The following is a 24,256-nucleotide window of genomic DNA, read 5'->3' on the forward strand; positions in this document are numbered from 1 at the left end:
TAATAAGATCTGCTCTGATTCTCATACATATGGATATATTAGAAAACTGGATTCTGTCCCAGTGTAATCAGGCCGGGAACCAGCCTGAGCTGCAGAGTGGAACTGCAACGAAAGCTGCAGAGTCCCCTGTAATCATATTAGAATGCGATGTGGTCCCTCCCTATGTTTATTAATTAGTGGAGTTGTAATGAGACTCCCCCCCATGCTTTTAAGGATGCTGATCAGTGGGCATCTGGGCGGGATTTGAGTTGTGTTTGGGAGCCTTCTGTGTGCAGGTGGGAGGGATCGGTGTTTCAGGTGGCGGCAGGTGAGCCTCCCGCCAAGTCGGCATAATGGGAACAGGACTCTTCTGGGTTGCCATCTGTTTGTGGCGGATAGGAAACCAGCAGTGACTTCTGAGGAGTTCATGTTGAAATACTTAGGAATTAGTAATGCTGAGACTATGCTGATCAGGTATTAGGAGGTAGGGGAGATAGACTGTGGAGTGGCTTTTCATCACTACTGGTTTCAGGACGTGGCTGCCTGGGCTCAGCAGCCCCCGCTCCCACCTCCCCCAAACCGCAGCTCTCTTGTACCTACCCAAACGGCCACTCACGTCACCCCGGTTCTGTACTGAGTTGCCCACTTCAAGGGGACACATTACTGACACGACTGTCTGAGGTAGCACCGTGCATGGTGTTTGTCGCAGGGTGGGGGGCTCAGTCTCTGTGACTCTTGATGTATCATGTTTTTTTTGTTGTTTTAAATTGTGGAAAAATGTACATAACAAAATTTACCATTGTAGCTATTTGTAACGTGTACAGTTCGGTGGCATTAAGTACATTTATGCTGTTGTGTGACTATCATGATGGGTCATGTTTTAACCAAGTAAAAATAGCGGATGCTTCTTCTCTGTTTACCAAATGTATGTATAAAAAAATCATCAGCATGCTCTGTCTGATGGATGTCCCTGTGGTTTTTAAGCTGGGGTTTCCTTCCTTTCCGCTTGGGAGTTGACTTGGTGGGCTAGAGGTGCCGTGCCCCCGTTGTTCTGGGTTTGGTTTGCTGTTCTTGAACCTGGGAAGCTCTGCCCTCCAGGCACAGTGCTTTTTGACGGCACCCTGAAAGCTGCTCTGCCTCTCCTGTATTCCTCTTTAAAGCAAGGGTGTGGAATAGAGAATAGCTCACTCCCCTTTTAACCTAGCATTCCTTGGTAGGTTAACTAGAGGAGTTGCCCTCGGGTGGCCTGCTGAGGATGTGTGAGGTTGGAGTCACCCTGTTCAACCCCTGCCGCTGCATCAGGTTCTGAGGTGCTGCCTGCCTTTCTGACTTGCAGACCTGGCTGGGTTCCATCTGCCACCTGCAGGTTTCTAGCTTGCCTCCTTCAAAACAATCAACAGAAAGGACCACAGAGCCCTCTGTTAGTTAGGGGACTCCTGGTTATAAGTTAGAGAGACCTAACTAAACTCGTTTATACACTAAAGGCAATTTATTGGAAGGATTCTGGGCTGTGTCCTAAAATCTCTGCAGGGATACAGCTGGGCTTCAGGCCAGGAGCCAGAGACTGGAACACTCTGTGGATGGGCCTGGGAAGCTCTTTCCTTCTCTCTGTCCCCATCTCTTAGCTTCCTTCAGTGCTTCGAGTTCTTTGTTCCAGACCAGCATCCTCTGCTTCCTGGTCCACGTGGCACAACGTGGCTGCCAACACCCATGTTCTTCATTGTTATGATCCCGGTGTCTAGAGACTATTTTCTCTGTTCCAGAATTTCCTGGGAAGAACTGATGAGTGGTCACAGAAGATGGAACCAGGCTGTGAAAGCACCTAATACACTTTGCATTAGAAATTACACAGAACAGTGAGACCCCAAACGAAATCAGAACAAGGTGCTACCATCTCCACTACCAACAAAAAATCCAGTGAGTTGAGGAGATGAACCTGCCGAACACATTCTGGAATCACCTTTTTTAAAATTAAATTTCTTTTTTAGTGAAATAAATTAGAGCCTATTTTTATGTCAGCATTGTTTGAACTCAGAGAAATTGTGGCCAAAGTTTACTTCAGCAGGGTAGCTTGATGTGGGAGATAGATTCCTGAAAACCTGAGTATAAATAAAATATTTTAAATTAAATTATATTTTAAATATACAAGGGGAGTCAGTGGTTAAGGCCCTGACTGCTTGCTATCAGAAGGAATCCTTCTGTAAATCTTTTTCTAAAATGCAGTAATTTTAACCTTATGAATTTGGATCTTCCTATGTCACATTTACCTAAGGTCAAAGTGCACCAGTGCATTGTCCTTCCTTGCCGTCATTGTCTTGTCGGGGTCACTGGCTCATTGGCAGATTGAACGCTCCACCGACTTCTGAGGTTATGAACAATAACAGTTCCTCTTTTAGGTCCCCTGTATGAATTTGAGAATTCCTCTGTGAGTTGGAATTAAATTGGGATTGAACACTCTGTCTGAATTGTGAAGCTGTATGCAATAATCCAAGCAGGTTTGAAAGTATCACTTAGTGATTGCAAGGAAAAGAGCAGTCTGACAATTCTGGGAATTAGTGCCATTTGAGAATTTGGGAATTGGTCATGTTGTCAAATGTGCAGGATCTATTGTATTTGCACATCAGTCGTAAAGGTGGTTTATTACCTGTTTGACTTATTAGTGTATTTAAAATTAAAAACTCAGTTTCCCTCCTCAGAAAATGTGGGTTGTGTGGAAGTATGAGTATCACTGGCCTTGAGGGGAAGGGCATGGTTAGCACCTGAGTAAATATTGGCGTAGTGGAAGATGACAGCCTCTGGAAGGCTGCTCTATCTGACATGCCCCTCACTGTACTAGATTTCCTGCCCTCAGAAGGATAGGAAACATTTCTGCTTTAAAGAATTTAGAAGCCACTGGTATTCTAACATAGTGCTGAAAGAGCCCTGCTGTTGGATGAAACCTGGGAGTACTGCATGTGGGTTATGGGAAACCCTTTATTCCATATGACCTTTCTCTCCTTGTGCAGGCCTCTTTCTACATACCATGGGGGATGCCTCTGACATGTCTTGTCTTAAATAGAATGCCTTGAACCGTCCTTCTGTCTCAGAAATGCAAAGCTGGGGAGCTCTGAGGATTGGGGAGACTCGGTGCTCTCAGAACGACAGAAGTTAGAAGTAATAATGGAAAAACAAAAGCACATATGAGGGGCCCGATTTCATGTGGTGCCTTATGACAACCCAGAAGAAATGAAATTAGTATTGTAGATGAGTATTGTAGATGAGTATTGTAAATTTGATAAGGCACCACCTTTTAGTTTATAAAGCATGTTACATTCCTCAGAGCATTTTTATAAACGTTGTCACCTTTGATCTTTATAGTGTTGTCAGTAAAGGTGGTAAAGAGTGCAGCAAATCGACTCTCCATTTACGGATGGGAAGCAGTCTGCGAACAGCTGTGCACCCCTGGCATGTCCCCGCCACTAACTAGCACAGCTGACTGGAGCTCCTCTTCCAATTCCTGCTCAGATGCTTTTCCCGTTTCACTTTTTCTGACCCTCCTTTTTAAAAGAAATTTTATTTGATGATAACTTTATTTACTTACTTATTTAGAGCCCAGCCTTCTCCCACAAAAGAGTTAAGGTGGCTTAAAAGTAATGACTAAGAAGGAAATTATGTTGATAGAAAATATTGGCTCAAGTAAGGCCCGTTTTCTTCTTAAACTTTGAAAATGGGGATAAGAGGAAAACTGTTAGGTTAAAATTAAATCCTCTCTGTGTGCCGAGAGCTCCCCAGCAGTTGTTAGGTCATTGCACAGCCCCCAGATATTAAGCATATATAAACCTTTTTCGTGCCCCAAGTTTAGGATTGTATGAATGGAGAAAGGAGTAGTACGTGAGGGAGCTTTGTGGTCACAGACACCTGAGCTTCGCTCTTTTGGTGTTATACTTAGTGTCTTTATAAGCGTAAGCATGAAAAGCAGCAGTAGATTACAGTACATTTATAAAACGGTGGGAAATCACCCGCCATCTCCACCATTATTATAACTCTTAAGCACAGCATTATATTGAATTCTCCTACAAACACCTTTGTATGCTTTTGAAAATTGAACATAGCGCAAGGATTTTTCATGTTTCTATATAGTCTTCATAACTATAGCTTTTTATTGCGACAAAACATATAACATACAATTTACTCTTTTAACCATTTTTAAAGTGTGCAGGTCAGTGGCCTGAAGGACATTCACCTTATTGTGCAGCCATCTCCACCATCCGCCTCTAGAACTTCTCGTCTTCCCAGACCGGAACTCCGTACCCGTTAAACACTCGTTCCCCATTCCCCACTCCTGGCAGCCACCCTTTTTCTGTGTGTCTGTAGGAGTGTGACTACTCTAGTTACCACATTATATTCACTTACAGTGAAATCATACAGTGTTCGCCCTTTTGTGACAGGCTTATTTCATTTAGCATGATGTCTTCAAGTTTCATCCATGTCGTAGCGTGTGTCAGAAATTTCCTTCCTTTTTAAGACTGAACAATATCCCATTGTATGTACATGCCACATTTTCTTTATCCATTCATCTGTTGATGGACACATGGGTAATTACACATTTTTGAGGACTGTATAATATCCCACCAAGTAGATAAATCATATAATGATATTCTTCAGTGTTTGCTGTTTGGGTTGCTTCCATCTGGGGGCTATTTTAAAGTAAAGATGTAGTAAATATCATCGTACTTTTTTTTTAAATCCTTCTGGGTTGTTTCTTTGCAATGATTATACAAATACTTATGTTCTGTTTTGTCATTTACTGAGTTAGAATTTAGGCTAAACTTTTGGATGAAAATAATTTAGGTGTATGCTAAAAATAAAAAGCATTACTCTGCATTTTATTGAATATGCCTTAGTTTTAATGAGGAAGGGCCACCTAAAGAATTCTTATTACGTCAGTCAGTAGAATGCCTCCTCAGCGAGAGGGCATGGTGCAGTGGTTTACAGATGCCAGAGATGACTGATGTTTCAGTAGTTGAAGAACTGATCTCAGGACAATATTCAAGAAGAGTCTATGGGCTGTTGAAAAGATGATCAGATCTTTGAGAATTAGTCCAGTGGTGAAACTATAATTTTTACAAGACGGAGTGGTCATGTTGGGGAAGAATTGGTATCTTTGTTCCTGTTTTTGTTGTTATCAATCTTTGGCATGTCTGTGAATACAGAGCTGGAGTGAAAGATGTGATCCTTGACCTCAGAGATCTTACACCCAGGTTGTCATACCACCATGTCAAACAGTTAGAAAACCAAAGCAGCGAAGTGGTAAGAGAAGCCGGCATTGGGTTCCTACAGAGGAAGCAAAAGCAGGCTTCCCTTGCTTTTTAGATAGTTGTTAGACTGAGAGGAGGGTAGGCCCTGAGAGCGTTCCAGAAGAGGGTCTTCAGTTTGATATCCTGCCCTCCCTCCTGCACCAGCTGCTGCTACATTAGGCCTCTGCGTACAGTTTGTGGCCGTCTGACAGTAAGTCCTCCGATCACTGGGGAGCTTCACTTCTTTGCAAGGCTGATCTTCACCCTTTCCCAGGCAGCTCATTGCTGTGGCATCCACCGTGACCTGGAGTGTCGTTCCCCTGCCCATGGGTGCAATAAGAAGGCCTGTGCGGTCTCACCGACCCAGTGCAGACAGCCATTCTTTGGCCAGACGTTGCCTAAAGCGCTTCAGTGGTGTGCTTGCCTTTCCTGGCTGAATTAGGCTCTTTGTTACTTTTCTGTCAGTCTAAACCTATCTGCTCCGTGTCTTTTAGAAATTCCTCAAGGGCCTGTCAGTAGTGCCTGTCTGTTTTGTGCAAAAAATTCTTGTGGCACTTTTATATTTGTTTGATCATTTTAAAGGAATTTGAGAGAGGAACTAGGTAAACACATAGGCTCATTCATCACTTTGAATTTATTCTTGTGTGTTTTGTTTTCCCATTTTACTGAACTCTCTTAATAGTACTAATTTCATTCAATTCTGTGTGTTTTGCAGATGGAAAATTATTTATAAATAAGGATTTTTTGCTCTTTCCATTTTTATATGACTTTTTTTCCCTGTCATAATATACTTCTTGGAATTTTTGCAGTGATGTTGAACAACACTGTTGGTGAACATCTTTGGCTTAATCCTCACGTTAGCCAAACTTTAGCACTGTTGGTGTTTTTTTTGGGTTTTTTTGTTTTTTTTTTTTGCAGTACGTGGGCCTCTCACTGTTGTGGCCTCTCCCATTGCGGAGCACAGGCTCCGGACGCGCAGGCTCAGCGGCCACGGCTCACGGGCACAGCCGCTCCGCGGCATGTGGGATCTTCCCAGACCGGGGCACGAACCGCGTCCCCTGCATCGGCAGGCGGACTCTCAACCACTGCGCCACCAGGGAAGCCCAGCACTGTTGGTTTTAATCACTGTCTGTGTATTGCCCAGTCGCTTTCTGGAAACTGGGACTAGTACTGGAGGGTACATGTCACCTACAGCCTCACTAGTGTTGAGTGCCCAGAGTATTGCCAAAGCTCTTCTTAGTCTGTAGTTCTGTCATTTTAACATTAAATTTGAGTTTGGTCATTTCCTGTAGACATTCTGGAGTCCATGAGAACAGTCAGAGTTGGGCTTTATTCATACATCATTTTGTTCTCATCAAATACTTATACACAGCTTTCCCTTCCTATTCCAGAGCAGCTTGGGTGTGGAGTGGAAATTAACTGGCAACACAGTTTGGTGGAGAAAGTATGGGCCTTGGAGTCAGGTATCAAATCATAGCTCTATGACTAATAACCCGATGATTTTTGATAAGCTTAACTTAAACTCTGAGTCTTGGTTTAATCATTTGTGAAGTAGGGATTTTACTGTCTTACAGAGTGGCTTTGAATGTAGAGGAAGATGCAAGGAGGGCTCTTAGTAATGCAGAAATCATTCTTGCTCCTTGCCTCTTCTCTCCCCAGTGGGTTATTAACATACTAAGGTCATTCAGCAAGAATTGGCCACGATTTTGGTAGACTTTACTTTTAATCAGAGATAAGTTTTACTTCTCCACCACTCCGACTCTTTGTCCCTAATTTTCCAATTGAAATCAGGGTGAATGATGGTTGTTTTTACATATCTTTTTAATAACTTATTCCAGTTTTTTAATTGCTTAGTGGGTATAATATAAATAACATTACAACAGCAATGTCTAGCATTTTTTTGAGCAACTATAACTATGTGACAGGCAGGTAATTAAAGTACTTTATATATATATATATTTATTTATTTATTATTATTATTTTTGGTATATATTTATTTAATCGTCCCAGCAGTCCTTCTTCATAGGAAACTGAGGCTGAGACATGTCACCGAGGTTGGGAGTGTGACCCAGGCTGCACATCCTGGCAGTCTGACTCTGGAGTTGTACTTCTGCTGCCTCTGGACTGCCATCGTGGTATTGAAGGGTTTGTTCCCTTTATTCTGTATTCCTGAAGCCCATTCTAGTGTGAGTGTGTATACATATGTATGTAGAAAAAAAATCTTAGTTTTTGAAAAGGCTAGTTATTATGAAGTTAGATAGCAAATGTCAAATACAGAGCATTCATATCTATTGAATATGTTAATTCTAATCGGTAGCGTTAAGGCTTTTTCCTTACCTAGGCAGTACAATTTGATTTATCCCCCCTTGAAATTGCCACTCAGGTCTGAATCCCTCTACTATGTCTCTAGAACCCTGGTTTCGTTTTGTCCTAGATTATCATAAAGTCCTCGTTATTGGGATATTCTTAAAATTATTTATTATAAAATATATCTAACATAGAATTTACCATCTTAATCATTTTTAAGTTACAGTTCAGTGGTGTTAAATACGTTTATAATGTTGTGCAACTGTCACCACCATCCATCTTTATAACTGTTTTCATTTTGTGAAACTGAAACTCTGTACCCGTTAAACATCCTCCCCCAAGCCCCTGTCAACCACCATTCCACCTTCTCTCTCTTTGACTAACCTAAATAGTTCATATAAGGAATCAGACAGTACTTGTCTTTTTGGGACTGGCTAATGTCACTTAGCACAGTGTCCTCAAGGCTCATCCAAGTTACAGCATGTGTCAGAATTTCCTTCCTTTTTTAAGACTAACATCCCATCATATGTATATACCACATTTTGCTTATCCATTTATCTGTTGATGGATACTTGGTTTGCTTCCATGTCATTATCTGGACAGTCTTGTCAGTATAGTTCTTGTCAGTATATTCTCCTTGCTTTGGCCCATGGTTAAAATCTTTTTTTTTTTTGCTTTGCTATTGCACCATCTTCTTAAGATCTACACTGGCTTTATGTTTCCAGGATCTGTCGTTCAGTCACGATGCTCTCAGCTCTGCCCCAGTGCACTTGCTGGCCCTTGGTTATAGCTTATATCTTGTAATGTTGAAGTTTACGTGTTTCGCCCATCTTCTCCGACCATGCGGGGAGCTCCTCAGGGCAGGGACTGGATTTCACTAAACTTCGCAGTGCTGGCTCCCCCTGAGTGTCTGGGCCTGGGTGATGGGTACCCAGTGACCACACCTCGCTTCTTGTTTCTTGTTTGGGTGTTCCTCGGCTGCTTTCCTCATTTCATATCTCACTTTGGACTCTTGCAGCTAAAATTAACACACATGAGCCATTGATTTGATGCTTGCCCTTTTTAAAGCCTTCCTAAGCTTTCAAAATTTCTTCCTGAAATTCTGGATCCTTCACTGATGAAATGTCTCCTGAATTAGAGGTAATTTTTACCCCAGCCTCCATTGTGCCTAAATGTGGCATCTTTCGAGGCTGCCTTCACTTTTGTCTCAGCTTATACGCCAGCTTATTGTAAACATAGGCTGTAATAGGTTTATTTAATGTAAGCGGTTTTGTAGTAGTCTCTGCTCTGCCCTATTTTATTTTGTTTTCAGTTGTTGCTTATCATGTGGTAATCACGAAAGCATTTGAATCCTTCTCAGGTGGGTAGCTGTTTTGGTCCAGCTCCTCAGGGTTGTGTCATGAGGCATTGATGAGGAGGATGGGCAGAGAAATATCTAACCCACCTATGCTTTGTCTCTTAGCGGAGAGAGATTTTTTTTTTATTGTATTGCCCTTTAGAAATTTTGAAAGGGAGCTTTGATTCAGGTATAACTATCCTCCCCAAGTAAAACAAAAACTACTGAAAAGTTGGATTCTAAAGTTAGAAAGCACTGAGAATGAATCTGTGCCAGGGAGAGCTTATTGGAAGGCTACGTTTGGGAATCTGTAGGGTTGCGTTTAAGGCGAGGTAAAGGGTGTGTGTAAAGGGTTGGCAGGGGAGGGGGGAGCTCCTTGAAAGGATTTATTAGGGCACCTGAGCAGTGGAGACCTTAAAAGTATTTGCAGAAATAATGTTAGAATCTTTAATTTTTAAATTAGAAATTTAGGAGTGGAATTTAGGAGTAAAGGGGTTGAATACCCCTTTTATTGAGATTAGCTCAATAACTGCTATCTCTGAGTCAGATGTGGATGCTGCCCTTGGGGAGGTTACAGTCAGGGGGGAGCAAAGCTTTCCCCACTAGATTTTTAAAAAAAATAAATTTATTTATTTTTGGCTGTGTTGGGTCTTCATTGCTGCACACGGGTTTTCTCTAGTTGCGGTGAGCGGGGGCTACTCTTCGTTGCAGTGTGCGGGCTTCTCATTGCAGTGGCTTCTCTTGTTGCGGAGCATGGGCTCTAGGCGCACGGGCTTCAGTAGGTGTGGCACGCAGGCTCAGTAGTTGCGGCTCGCAGGCTCTAGAGCACAGGCTCAGTAGTTGTGGCGCACGGGCTTAGTTGCTCCACGGCATGGGGGATCTTCCCGGAGCAGGACTCGAACCCGTGTCCCCTGCATTGGCAGGCAGATTCTTTACCACTGCGCCACCAGGGGAGTCCCTCCCTACTAGATTTTAATTACAGTAAGATGCTGAGTTTCATGTGATAGGATGGCAGATGTATTTCAGGCACCCAGAATAAGAATGTTTGAGTTGGGAGTCACCAGTGGTCACCATTATATTCTTCTTTTCATTATTTTCCCTCTTTGTCCCCAGAAATGACTAATCTGATTAATAGCTAAGAACTTTTGCTCAGTCTAAGATAATGGTATTAATAGTTCTTACTCATTAGGTACTTAACAATGAGCCCTGTGGAACCCAAACATTCCAGGTCAGGCCAGGGCGGAGGAACCAGCAATGGAGACAGAGAAAGAACAGTCAGGAGGGAAGAGGAAAGCCAACAGGGAGTTCCTGCCAAGATCTTACAGATGGGGAGGCTGAGACTTTGAGTGGTTAAATGACACAGCTGTCTGTGGTCACGCCCTGAGGAGTAAGTGATGGAGTCCCCCTTCTTAAACACTGCTGCTTCCCAGGTGTACAGGTGTTTCCATACCCAGTTATAATTTCACCCAGAAACAAAGAAATGTGACAGTTTAGTTTGTATAACTTTATCTTAGGTAGATGCCTAGCTCTCAGTACGTGTTTTACATTTGTGGACTGAAAAAAAATGCACAAGCTAAAAGTTGAGAATTTTGATTTATTTGGCAGAGAAAACTGAGGACTTAAGCCCGGAAGACAGCCTCTCAAATAGCTTTGAGGGACTGCTCCAAAAGGTAAGAGAGGAATCAGGGTATATAGGGGTTTTTGCAACAAAAACCAGATAGTTCGAACATCAAAGGATTACTGTTAATTAAAGAAAACCAGATACCTCAAGTTAATGAATTTAGCACTTGAAGATTCAAGAGTCTGGGCTCACTGACATTATTCCTTTGGTATGCGCCTTAACCGTCTACGGCCAGTATCCTGCTTTTCTCCATCTGGAATCCCGTGCTTTTTTCCATTTAGGGGTGGCTGCAGTGGCTGCAGTGGCCGCTGGCTTGATGCCGGCAGCATCCTTTGTTTACTGATATGGCAGGCGGTGTTTTTCGTCCACACACTTTATCTTAGCCGAAAGGCTGGGAAGTGATCAGTACATGTTTTAAATATTGAAAGCTAGCGAATGGACTTTGATTAGTGGGTTTTAGTGCTTAGGGTACTCATGACCTGTGATTGGGAATCTGGTCCAACCTTGCCATTTTACCTAAGGAGAGAACGGACACCCTTGTTGTTTAGGGACTTACCCAAGACCTCACTGGAGTGGACTTCAGTCTTTTGACTCCAGGGTCAAGTTTTTTTCACTGTACATGGCCTTTGGAATGCATTTTCTTTTATAGGTAGTGTTATAAATGGAAGTTAGGTAGAGTTGAAGTGAACACATAAGATGCTAAAAATGCTGTCGTCAGAATCACTGGTGTCACCTCCACAGGACCACATTCAGTGTCTTCATCCACCCTGACGCCCCAGCTGACCTTGCTACATTGTGAAGACTCCACTCTTCGTTGGCTTTCCTCCTCCTCTTGACTCTTCTTTCCCGGTCTGCCCTGCTGGCTTCTCCGCCTTGGTCTGTCCTGGAGTGTTGGGGTTCCATAGGGTTTACCACTAGACCCTCTTTCCTCCTTCGTCTTCATTCTCTCCCTCACTGACTCACCAGGTTTTGTACTTAACTCATCTTGATGTGGGTGATTCTTAACTTAATAGTTGTAGTCCAGTCTTCTCCTCTGAGGTTCAGATTCATGTGTCCGGCTACTTACTTGACCTTGACATTTGGATGTTTCACAGACACTGCAAACTTAACATGCCAAATGGAAGCTCTTCCGTAGGCCCTCTGGACCTGTTCATAGCACCCCTCTCCCCCACCCTGCTCTTCAGTTATTGCCACCACCAACTGGGAATCATCCATGATGATAATAGTAAGAGCTGACATTTATTGAGAACTTACTATGTGCCAGGGACTTCCTTACAGGCACTGCATGAATTAACCCAATCTGTTTTGTTCCAGCAGCAGTGCCGCGAGGTGGGTGGTGGTGGCAGTCGCCGTAACGAGAATGGATGACTTAGCCCCTAGCGCATACTAGGCACTGTTGTAAGCGTGTTGTAAATACTGACTCACGGAATTCTCAAATCACTGAGGTAGATACTCTTACTATCCTTCGTTGACAGATAATGTCGAAAACTGAAACACAGAGAGATTCCGTTCTTCCTACCACACTCCAGGTCCCCCAGCTAGTACGTGTGGAGCTGGAAGTACAGTCCGGCAGAGACTGAGCATGCGCACTGGCGCTGGTGCTGTTTCTTACTGTGATTGTCCCCATTTCACAGACGGGAGGCAGTTCCTCCGTTTCCTCTCCCACATCCGGTGTGTCAGAATTTCTGTCGATCCTGCCCCCACACCTGTCTCCAGTTGTGCTCCACTTCGTCTGTCTGGTGAGTGTTGTAGTTTAGCTACTGTGGGCTCGCCCTGGACGGCGGCCACAGCCCCTGCCTGTGCTTTCTGCTTTCTCTCTGTCCCCTGCAGGGCTCCTCCACACAGCAGCCGCTCTGGCCTGAGCCTGAAAACCAGGACATTTCCGCCCGCTGCGGAAAGCTCGGCAGGGGCTCCCACTGTGCTCAGAAGTAGACGTGCTCTCCTTTCTGTGGCCCTCAGGGCCCCCTAGACCTTGTTTATGCTTTTGGTCTCCACTCCCCCCGCCCCAGTCTTTTTCGTGTCCTCATGTCTGTCCTTGCTGCCTCTGGGCCCTGGCATGGCATCCCCTTGGCAGGGAAGCTCCCACCCGCCGCCAGCCTTGTCCGGCCTCCGCTGCAGTCTCTCCCCAGGCCCGTCCTCCCCGCTGCTCCGGAGTTCTCCTGGGCTCGGCACGTATCACCTGTGGCCCTAACTTCCTTATCTCTGCCCTTTTACTGCTGTTTCTCCATAAGGATGTAAGCTCCCTAAGGGCCTAGAGTGCAACAAGTGTTTGTTGAAAGAAAGAAACGCAGATTGAACTTTGGCTGCCTTAGAAAGCTGGCTTTTTCCAGGTGCAGGTGTGTCCTGAGCCCAGCAGAGCTGCCTCTCCTGGAGCCCGGGGCACAGCCCACCTCTCGCTGCAGCTGCTCGTGGGCTTCTGTCTCGGGGGGCGCAGGCGCCAGGGTCCCGACGTCCCACCAGCTTCCTCACGCACCACAGGGTCTGAACATTGTGGCACCACTGCTGCCGAAGCCTCAGGCACTTTGTGGCCGGGGGAAGGGAGCCAGGCGGGGGCTCTCACCAGGGGAGCTGGGCCTGCCTGTGACAGACCCCCGTCCCCTCCCTGCAGCTCGGGTTCTCCCACAGCCATGACCTCTCTTCGCTCTGTCTGGGTGCCCGCTCTGTCCCTTGGCAGCTCCAGGTCACTGTCCCTGGGGATTCTTCTAGAACCACCTTAAATGTGCATGTCACTTTAGCGGCAAGTTCTTTGACTTTCTTTAGTAACTCATTCTCCCAGGATGGGGTCCAAGGAAATGTGCCTTTTGAGAGTTCCTGTAGTTAAGCAAAAAGATGAAATTTGGGCTAATATTAGTAAACAGGCAGTAACTGTTAGCAAATTAATTACAGTCTTGCTTGTAGTTCTGTTGTGGAGGACAGGAAGCGATCAGCTTGTCGAAGACCCTGTAACTTCCTAAGAACTGACATCCTGTGAGAGTACGGGATGCGGTGGGCCCCGGCGGGAGGTGTAGGAGTGTGCTAGCGTACGGACTCCTAGACTGGGGCACTCAACTCTTCCTGAGCAGCAGTAGTGGCTGCAATGACCTGGGGAGACCCTTCCTCTGAAGGAACAAAAACATGTTCTTAGTTGACAGTGGAAGAGTAAACACGACCCTGATTAATGACTGCTTCAGCTGTTCTCTGGTCCTGAGCTCACAATTTACACAGGTAACAGCCTTCGGGTCCCCTTCCCACAGCACTCTTTTGATTTTAATTTGGAATAACTGGGAAGTGATGGGTGTAAATCAGCACTTTCTCTGCACATGCCCCAAGGTGTTTCTGTTGTGCGGATAGGGCCTAAGCTATTAGAATCTGCAGCTGTTCTTTTGCCTGGCTCCTCTTGGTCCCGAATGCCACCTGTAACCGCCCCGCAGCCAGGGAGGGTCAGGGAAAGGAGACGGCTTCGTGGACGGTAAAGCGTGCGGGGGCAGGTGCTGGTGTGTTAGCCCCAGTCCATTGTGGGGTGCGGGACTTATGGACTCGCCTGCGTAGCAGTGATAATGCTTGACTTTACTTCGTCAGGATCATTTATTCAGAGTTCCGAACAATCCACTCACAAAGACTAACCGCATAGAGTGTGGACTAACGGGGAAGTTTGCAGCAGGGCCACCAGAAGAGGGGACTGGCCTGGGCCACACAGGCAGCAGCAGCTCCTCCTTCCGGTCCTCTGCTGCCGCCCTCCTGGTCTGGGGGAGCTCAGGGTGGGCTGCGTAGGATCTTGTTTCTCCTGTCACACTAGGCTCGGTGGCTCTGACCTCTTGGTGGCCTGGAGGGTAACTTCTGGCTTTCGTGTGGAAGCAGTTGCTGTGCACGTTGAGCATTAGATCTTATACAGGACGCCTCGGGATGAGTCTCAGCTGTGGAGCGTTCACGTCAGTGATGCGCATATCCTGAAACCACTCACTCCTTCCTACAGAAGTCCCCGGTGTGTGGGCACCAGAAACATCCCTCGTTTTCTTTTTCTGACAGCAGTCATCTTTGTGGGCTCTGTGGGGCATCTCAAGCTTGGCTTGAGGCAGCTCTGCTTTCTTCACTCAGAGATCATCCTTTCAGCCCCTGTGTCCTCTAATTCCTGTTAAGTCCCTCCACTTCCTTTATACTGGGGCCTTCTCAGCAAGAGGCAGAGGCAGCTGTGGGCTCCCTCCCTCTCCTGCTAAATTCATCATCACAGTTGTGGAGTGACAACTTCAGGGGATCTTAAATCTGCCGATTGTCAATCAAGTGGACTGCACTGTATTTGTTTTAGATAAAGTTCTGGGGGAAGGGTAGAGTCTGTTTTCACAGCTCCTTTCAGACTCTTCAAGGTGTCCAGTCTTGGTGGATGGTATAGTGAATTTTATTGACAACAACTTCATAAAGAAAGAGCCAAGTCCAGCCCCTGATCTCTCCCTTCAGTTGTTTTGATATAGTACATTTTGGAGTGTTTGGAGGGGGCAATGTAGAGTAGGGTACTGGGGGTTTTTTTGGCTTCTTGTTTTGAATGTAAAATGATGCAGCATTTCCAAAATATGTTTTTATTACTAGAACCAAAAGACGGTGTTTATGCTCATGTTGATTGAATTGATTGAAATGCTTAATTTTATTGACATGCTTAACTCTCTCCTAGGATGTTACTTTGATAATACTTTTTGGCTGAGAAAATTTTTACATCATGGATTTAGAAGAACTGTTGCTCTGATAGGAGTGAAAATTTGTTTTGATCATTCTACCTATTTTCTTTTTTAATAGATGCCAGTAAGTATTTATTTGATCCTCAGTTTTTCCCCCCTTTAAACTTCTAATTGAACAAATACTTTTGGAGGGTCTACTGGCACTATGTTAGGTGATACAGACCCAAGTCACAGTCTCTGTATTAGGGAGTCATTAGGTGAGGTTTAGCCTTCCTTTACACAGACTCTGGGAGGGGGTGTGGTCAAGAAGACTGGACATAGTTTTTAATAATGTAGAACAATTAATAATTGTTCAGAGTTTAAGTCTTGTGTTTGTTTTCTACCATCTAGTTGAAACTTTAAAAAGATACTGTTAAATTTACACATAAACTGCATTAGTATATATCCATGCTTTAGCTCAGGTATGATAGAAGATGTTCTTTTCCTTTCTCTGTTACAATCTAATCTTTTTTTAAGTTTATTTTTCTATTGTCTTCTTTTTAAAAATATTTAATTAATTTATTTTATTTTTGGCTGCGTCAGGTCTTAGCTACGGCACACGGGATCTTCGTTGCGGCATGCGGAATCTTTCGTTGTGGCTTGTGGGCTCTTCGTTGCAGCGCGCAGGCTTCTCTCTAGTTGTGGCGTGCGGGTTTTCTCTGTCTAGTTGTGGCACGCGGGCTCCAGAGCGCGTGGGCTCTGTAGTTGTGGCACGCGGGCTTAGTTACCCCGCGGCACATGGGATCTTAGTTCCCCAACCAGGGATCGAACCTGCGTCCCCTGCATTGGAAGGCAGGTTCTTTACCACTGGACCACCAGGGAAGTCCCTGCTATAATCTAATCTTAATGTCATGGGAAGATAATAATACAGAGTTTGGTAGTAATATGTTTAGAAGATGCTTCCTAGCCTAAGTATATGATATTCTATATGCATCAGTGAGGAAAGCCTTCATTTAATATATGGCTCAAACTATGGAAAAATAAGTTTCAAATGACTTCATCAGTATTTAACTTCAGATAATTATGTTAAAAAAGGGAAGAAACGAAGAATCTCCCTCTCCCAGCCCAGTCATTTGACGCGAGCGTAACTGGGACAGTGTCCCTGGCCTGTCTCCTTCCCCTGCCCCTGGGATGGTATGGGCTACCCTGTGTTCTTGCTGAGACATACAGCAAGCAGACCTCTTCGTTCTCTTCCAAAAAGTTCTCAGATGCAGCAGACAACTGTGAACACTGGATACTTGCTTGGCTTGGAATTAGCATGTGAACCTCTCTACCTAGAAAGTCATTCTCCAGAACATAGGGCTGTTGCTTCAGAACGGTGTTTGAAATTAGGAGATGCCTCTGTATGAGCAGGCTGAACGTTGAGGCATTAACCGTGTGGACAGCCAGGAGATGCATCACAGTAGATGAAAGGGTTTGGCTTTCTCAGTAACTGGGGAGTCAAAATGGATAATTCAGTAGGTGAGAAAATGGCATATTTTAAAAATATATTCTCTCTTCATTTCCTTTTATAGATCATCTTCAATGTTTGTTGTTGAGAGGTAGACCTTGGTGTGAATTTTAATTAGAACTGTGGTACAACATTAATCTTGTGGTAGCAAGCCCAATGTGTTAGGAATGCATGTAAAAAAAGGAATGGTTATACATTGTAAAATGGATAATTGAAGCCATGCCAAGTGCACGGTACTATGCTTTTATGCCATTGTATCTTTTTTTTTTTTGGTATTGCTTTTTTATTTTTAATACTTTCTACTGGTCATTTATCACCTTATCCTCCCTGGTTATTTAACATTTGTTCATTTTCCTTCACCAGGAACCCATTTTCTTGGCTTCTTGGAGTAAGTGGCTGCCTGAACGTAGATTTTATTTTTACAGTGAAGATTAGTTTCTTACAGAAATTCTTCAGTGAGATTAAAAACTGCTTCACACCAAAGGAGAAAACCATGGTCAGGAAGAGTCCCTGCACGATTTGATCTCCCCCTCAAATGGCTGCCTCGGTGCCTCTGTAGCCAGGAAAGCTCCTGGCACAGTGCCTGCTGGCTGCGGGCACAGAGCTGAGAGCCCAGCTGCCCAGTGGCCCTAGTCGGGTGATTTTGTATTTGAGTCCCCGAGCCATTATCAGGTTTGCAGGAGACAGTCTTACATTCTAATGCTGTTTGAAAGGTGCATTCTTATCGTGCAGTACACATTTTAACCATTTAAATTGGAAGAGGGAAACACTGTCATTTGTCATCTAAGTTAGAAAGTCAGGGATGTGTTTTATTGATAGTTTCTTCACTGCTTAGCACAGAGGCTGGGGTGTAAGGTGCTCAAGTTGTTGACTGAAAAGAAATGCTCAGCCTAGAAGTTGAGAGTTATGGATTATTCGGCTGATTTTCTGAGGGCTTAAGCCAGAAGACAGCCTCTCAGATTGCTCTGAGGAACTGCTCCCAAGGGTATGGGAGGAGCCAGAATATATAGGGGTTTGTGCAACAAAAACCGAGTAGTGGGGGCTTCCCTGGTGGTGCAGTGGTTGAGGGTCCGCCTGCCGATGCAGGGGACGCAGGTTCGTGCCCCGGTCCGGGAAGATCCCACATGCCGTGGAGCGGCTGGGCCCGTGAGCCATGGCTGCTGAGCCTGCGCGTCCGGAGCCTGTGCTCCGCAACGGAAGAGGCCACAACAGTGAGAGGCCCGCGTACCACAAAACAAAAAAACAAAAAACGAGTAGTGGGAACATCAAAATACTAGTGTTAATTAAAGAAAACCAGACATCTCAAATTAATAAATTTAGCACTTTTCTATGTATGGAAAGGTGCAAGAGTCTGGGCTCATTGAAATCATTCCTTTGATATGCACCTTAGCTATCTGGGGCCAGTATCCATCCTGAGTTCCCTCAGGACTCACTGTGGGAAGGCGGGGAAAAGGGGGAGCCTGTAGTGGCTGATGGCTTGATGGCTGCAACATCCTTTGTTTGCTGATATGACAGGTGGCATTCTTAGTCCGCAGGTGTTTGTTCAGTGAACTAATAGAGGGACAGATGTATGGATAAATATATTTAGTTGATTTTTATTCTTAAAATATTTTATTTAGGAAGAAATAGCAGATATGTTATATCTGAGAAAAAAGAGCCACTTTGAATCCTTCGTGCTCCCAAGTTTTTGGGCGAGTGGCTGGGAGGGATATGGGTGATCACATAGGGCCTGGTAGAGCTAGCTAGCTGCCTCAGCCTGGGAATGTTCTGGGAAGGATATTCAAAAAGGCAGGAGAAAGAAACGGAATTTCGTCATTAGTTTCCATGAATTTTACTGGTATCTGAGAGAGTTAACTGAGACCTTGCGCTCCCTGGGCTGAAGTCCTTGCTTTAATATCCTTATTTACAGAACCAGCCTAAATAGTGGGGTCTTTTTTTCCCGTCCTGGCGTTTAATCCTTCCATCAGCTCAAAGGGATGAGGCACTGAAGTGGCAGCACTTCACAGGTGACAGAGGGAAACGGGGAGATGGAGTGTGAGCCTTAGGGCCCTTATCTTAATTTGTAACTAGTCTGATTAAGAGTCATGCGTTTGTTTATGGTTTCCTTTGCTGTGCAAAAGCTTTGAAGTTTCATTAGGTCCCATTTGTTTATTTCTGTTTTTATTTCCATTTCTCTAGGAGGTGGGTCAAAAAGGATCTTGCTGTGGTTTGTGTCATAGAGTGTTCTGCCTGTGTTTTCCTCTAAGAGTTTAATAGTGTCTGGCCTTACATTTAGGTCTTTAATCCATTTTGAGCTTATTTTTGTGTATGGTGTTAGGGAGTGATCTAATCTCATACTTTTACATGTACCTGTCCAGTTTTCCCAGCACCACTTATTGAAGAGGCTGTCTTTTCTCCATTGTATATTCTTGCCTCCTTTATCAAAAATAAGGTGACCATATGTACATGGTACCCTCAGAATGGGAGAAAATATTTGCAAATGAAGCAACGGACAAAGGATTAATCTCCAAAATTTACAAGGAGCTCACGCAGCTCAATATCAAAAAAACAACCCCATCCAAAAATGGGCAGAAGACCTAAATAGACATTTCTCCAAAGAAGATACACAGATTGCCAACAAACACATGAAAGGATGCTCAACATCACTAATCATTAGAGAAATGCAAATCAACACTACAGTGAGGTATCACCTCACACCAGTCAGAATGGCCATCATCAAAAAATCTACAAACAGGGCTTCCCTGGTGGCGCAGTGGTTGAGAGTCCGCCTGCCGATGCAGGGGACATGGGTTCGTGCCCCGGTGCGGGAAGATCCCACATGCCGCGGAGCAGCTAGGCCCGTGAGCCGTGGCCACTGAGCCTGCACGTCCGGAGCCTGTGCTCCGCAACGGGAGAAGCCACAACAGTGAGAGGCCCACGTACCGCAAAAAAAAAAAAAAAAAAAAAATCTACAAACAGTAAATGCTGGAGAGGGTGTGGAGAAAAGGGAACCCTCCTGCACTGTTGGTGAGAATGTAAGTTGATACAGCCACTATGGAGAACAGTATAGAGGTTCCTTAAAAAACTAAAAACAGAACTACCATACGACCCAGCAGTCCCACTACTGGACATATACCCTGAGAAAACCGTAATTCAAAAAGAGTCATGTACCACAATGTTCATTGCAGCTCTGTTTACAATAGCCAGGACATGGAAGCACTAAGTGTCCATCAACAGATGAATGGATAAAGAAGATGTGGCACATATATACAATGGAATATTACTCAGCCATAAAAAGAAATGAAATTGAGTTGTTTGTAGTGAGGTGGATGGACCTAGAGTCTGTCATACAGAGTGAAGTAAGTCAGAAAGACAACAACAAATACCGTATGCTAACACATATATATGGAATTTGGAAAAAAAAAAAAAGTTCTGATGAGCCTAGGGGCAGGACAGGAATAAAGGCGCAGATGTAGAGAATGGACTTGAGGATATGGGGAGGGGGAAGGGTAAGCTGGGAGTAAGTGAGAGAGTGGCATGGACATATATACACTACCAAACGTAAAATAGATAGCTAGTGGGAAGCAGCCACATAGCACAGCGATCAGCTCGGTGCTTTGTGACCGCCTAGAGGGGTGGGATAGGGAGGGTGGGAGGGAGATGCAAGAGGAAGGAGATATGGGATATAAGTATTTGTATAGCTGATTCACTTTGTTATAAAGCAGAAACTAACACACCATTGTAAAGCAATTATACTCCAATAAAGATGTTAAAAAAAAAAGTCACGCTTTTTAGGAAGACTGGGACGGACACATTCTCTGTTCACCTCATAGCACATTTCAGTCCACAGTACCCTAGCCCTCAAAAAACTGCTGTACCTATTAAGGTTAAGTTTTTATTTGTATTTCACTATAGGAAATAATTGTAAATCCTCTTCTGCATTTGTGTGAGATTGTTACAGACATTATCTTTTCCATCATCTGATGGCCATTCTGTAGTGCTTTGATATTGAAATTGTTTCAGAATACAGTAATAGGGAAAATGTTTCTTTCCTGGGTAATAGACAGTTTCCTCATTTCTGATAATAAGATTTATGTAAGCCATCCTGAGTCTCCTTCTGCCCTGGTTGCAGGCATGCTTATGGCCAAGATTTTTGTGCTCAGTGTTGACATTTTTTGTCTCCTTTTTCTTAACTTTTTTCTTTTAAAACTGTTTTAAGGTGATAAATAACCTTATTTTGTATGCACTTTTTAATCAGGTGCTTTAAATTCTTTCTGGAGAGATTTGTGCTTTTAATAGACTCGTTAAAACAATGGTGCATGTTTATTATTCATTAAGTACTTGCTTTGAGTTTACGCTTGTTGTACTACAGCCCTCTTTTCTTACTAACTCCAGTCGACTTTTCTTTCTTGTTTAGTCCTGGGCCAGGCTTAGTATCTCCATATTTAGGTATACTTATACTATTTTATTTAAGATCTTAAGGTTGTGGTATAAGAAGTTGAAGGAAACAGAACTGATCTGTTTCTTCTGAAAGCTTAAGCTTTTGATAAATTACTCTGAATCCCTTCTGAGAACCTGGGTGATATAAATCATTGCCCGAACCCAAGACTTATGTTCATTATCTCCAGCTGTGATTATTGCCCTTAATTGAAATGCAGTTTAAGGGAGGATTTGGATCTTTATCCTTTTTCCTGCTGCCCAGTGTCTTCTCTTTTGTTTGAGGTGATGCTGTTTTCTGGGAAGAAGGGTTACTCCAGTGATTAGAGAGCATCATAGTGGAGATTTAAATTCTGCACTTCATTTTCTCATGTTTTATTTGCACACTTACTCAGCCTATGAATTAACTGAATTTTCCCTGACACTTTTCATTCTTGTTAGTGTTACTGTAACAACGCCTGTAGGAAGCAGGTATCTGGATCCTACAGGGACACGGACGCTTTCCTTGATGAATCCCATTTCATATCAGCTTTTTCTCAGTTTTGAATTCTTTCAGCTATTTCATATACAGAATGTTATATTATGTGAAAAGCTACAGAGTTGTGTGCCTGTAAGTGCTAAGATGTGGTGGTGTGACACTGGATCTTTATCCAGCTTCTTTGAGCTTCATTTTGCTAATTATGACTATCTCCCATGTATGGTTATTACAAAAAAAAAATAATAAAAAAATCTTGAAGCAGTATGCTTGACTACATTCAGTAATAATTGAATTAAAATAATAAGCATTTCCAAGCCCTTGGTGCTGGTCCACTTATTCCCCAATCTTTATAACCAGATTCCTTTGTAAAGCAGCACCTTAATATGGAATGTGACAAGGTTTGGCTTGTGCTGTGAATCTCATGATTTCACAGTAGCATAACACAACTGACAGTTTGCTTCCAATAATGGAACATCCACTTCATTTATCTCATTTCCGGTACATGGGGTTTCCTATGCCATATCTCCTACTTGAATTAACTTTATATCTGTGTGCTTGTCTTGAATTTTTTTGATAAGTTATATATACAAACGACAGAGTTGTATTCCCAAATTGTCCTTTTCAACTGGTGGAAGTACCGGTAAAGATAAGCATTGTTTTCTTTTTCTTCCAGTCATCCTTCAGAACTAATTTCTGAAGCTCACATTGGTCTCCTTATCATTATGAAGTCAGCGCCTGTGTTTTGTCTTGTGCCCTCCAGGCCTTTTGCGCCACACCCTGGGTCCTGCTCTTGCCCAGCCAGCCCTAGCTGCCTCTCACGTGGCCCTGCGCGTTTCCTTCGCCTGCGCTGGGCATATCCTGCTTTGACTGCTCACCTTGTTTCAGCTCTTGCTCACCTTAGGGATGATTTCTAAACCCACGTTGGAAGGTGGTAGGTGGTAGTGTGTGAACTCCTCCTGGAAATGGAAGCTGACCAGATGTTATGGAAACCTTCCTGCTAGAAACACTTCCACTAGAAATACTGGAGAAAATAAAACAAACACCCTTCTATTATCTTTATTATAAGAAAGTGAGAAACCCACAGGTGGGGAAAAAGATAAAGAGGAGTAAACGTTTCTAAGAGAGAGAGAGAGAGAGAGAGAGGGTCTAAAACCAGAGTGGGACATGACAGTGAGGGGACTTCTGCTGATTCTGGGAACCTAGATTTCAGGGAGACGATTTCATCTGAACCTCTTTGAAGGGCTAGTCTGGGAGTATGCGTGGGGTGGGAACATCCATTAACAAAGGGAGGAGGTGTCTTCTTAGCTTTAAAAAAACAGTCTCTTTTGAATCTTGTTGGATTTGGGATTTGAATTTATGCCATCTGCATGGTCTGGAAAACCCAAGATGGGAAGCTCATCTCAGTGCATCTGGGTTGGAAGTGCCCAAGGGCTTGGCAGAAGTAAACACAAATCCCCTCTGGAAGAATGCCGCCCTCAACCCACTGATTAAGAGCTCTGAAATTCGGACGAACAACAAAAACTAGATGTATAAGGAAATGAGTCACCATAAGGAGAGTCACCTCGGAGCCCATTGTGATGTGCCGTTTGTTCATCCATTCATTCCTCGAATTTGTTCATCCATTCATTCCTCGAATTTTTATCTATCGGTCATTGTATACTAGGTGCGCTTCTCAGTGCCGAGGTTATAACAGCAAAATATTCTGTGGGGAAGGGGGTATTGCTGTTGACCCGAGGCGAGGCTTTGGTACGTTTGCCCCAGAGTCCTGCCCACTTCAGGTTTCTGAGTCACTTCCAGGAAACTCTGGTGCTTTTTCGTCCCCAGTTTGAAGACCTTTATTTTACAAGTGAAAAAACTGAGGCCACTGTGGTTAAGTAACCTGCCCAAGGTATGAACCTCAGTTTCCTTGTTTGTAGAATGGGGATAATACCTACCTCTTGGGTGCTATCATGATGAAAGGTTAACCTACACGTCAGCTGCCACAAATACGCCTGTTCTTCCTTTTCTGTGCCACTGATAGTCACACATGGTACGGACTCGGTTCTCCTGACTTTCAGGCTAAATGCTTTTTTACTACTGGTTCAACTCCATGAGATCTTAGACTGTTGAAGCCCGTACAGAGTCCCACACTTTCACGCTTAATTGTTCTCTGATTATTTCATGTTTGTGAGTTTTGCTTCCATTAGTTAGACTGTGAACTGTTTAAGGTCAGGGACCAGATCTTGTATTTTTTTTTTTTTTTTTTTTTGCGGTACGCGGGCCTCTCACTGTTGTGGCCTCTCCCGTCGCGGAGCACAGGCTCCGGACGTGCAGGCTCAGCGGCCATGGCTCACGGGCCCAGCCGCTCCGCGGCATGTGGGATCTTCCCGGACCGGGGAACGAACCCGTGTCCCCTGCATCGTTAGGCGGACTCTCAACCACTGCGCCACCAGGGAAGCCCAGATCTTGTATTTTTATATTAATTTTGTATTATCTAGTCTCAGGCTGGTTACTTGGTAGAGGTTTTATAATATTTGTTTATTGTTGCTTGATTAAGCATGTAATGCCATTGTTATGAGGAAATGAAAATATTTCTGTCCAAAAAAGTTATTACGGTCATAATGTGAGAGTTTTGGCAAAGTAAGAAAATACTTTCGCTGGCCTTTATGATGTAGACATCTGTATTCTGCACTCTATCCCTGACGGGTAAGATGATTCCCACCTGGCTT

The 24,256-nt window shown here is 44.0% G+C and overlaps 1 protein-coding gene across 3 annotated transcripts in view; it reads left to right on the forward strand.

Annotated features, from left to right (window-relative positions):
• The window catches only part of TULP4 (TUB like protein 4), a 229,156-nt gene that overhangs the window by 14,602 nt on the left and 190,298 nt on the right, over nt 1-24,256 (forward strand). The window lies entirely within an intron of this gene.

This window comes from Stenella coeruleoalba (assembly GCF_951394435.1).
Source record: "Stenella coeruleoalba genome assembly, chromosome: 12".
Taxonomy (NCBI): Eukaryota; Metazoa; Chordata; class Mammalia; order Artiodactyla; family Delphinidae; genus Stenella; species Stenella coeruleoalba.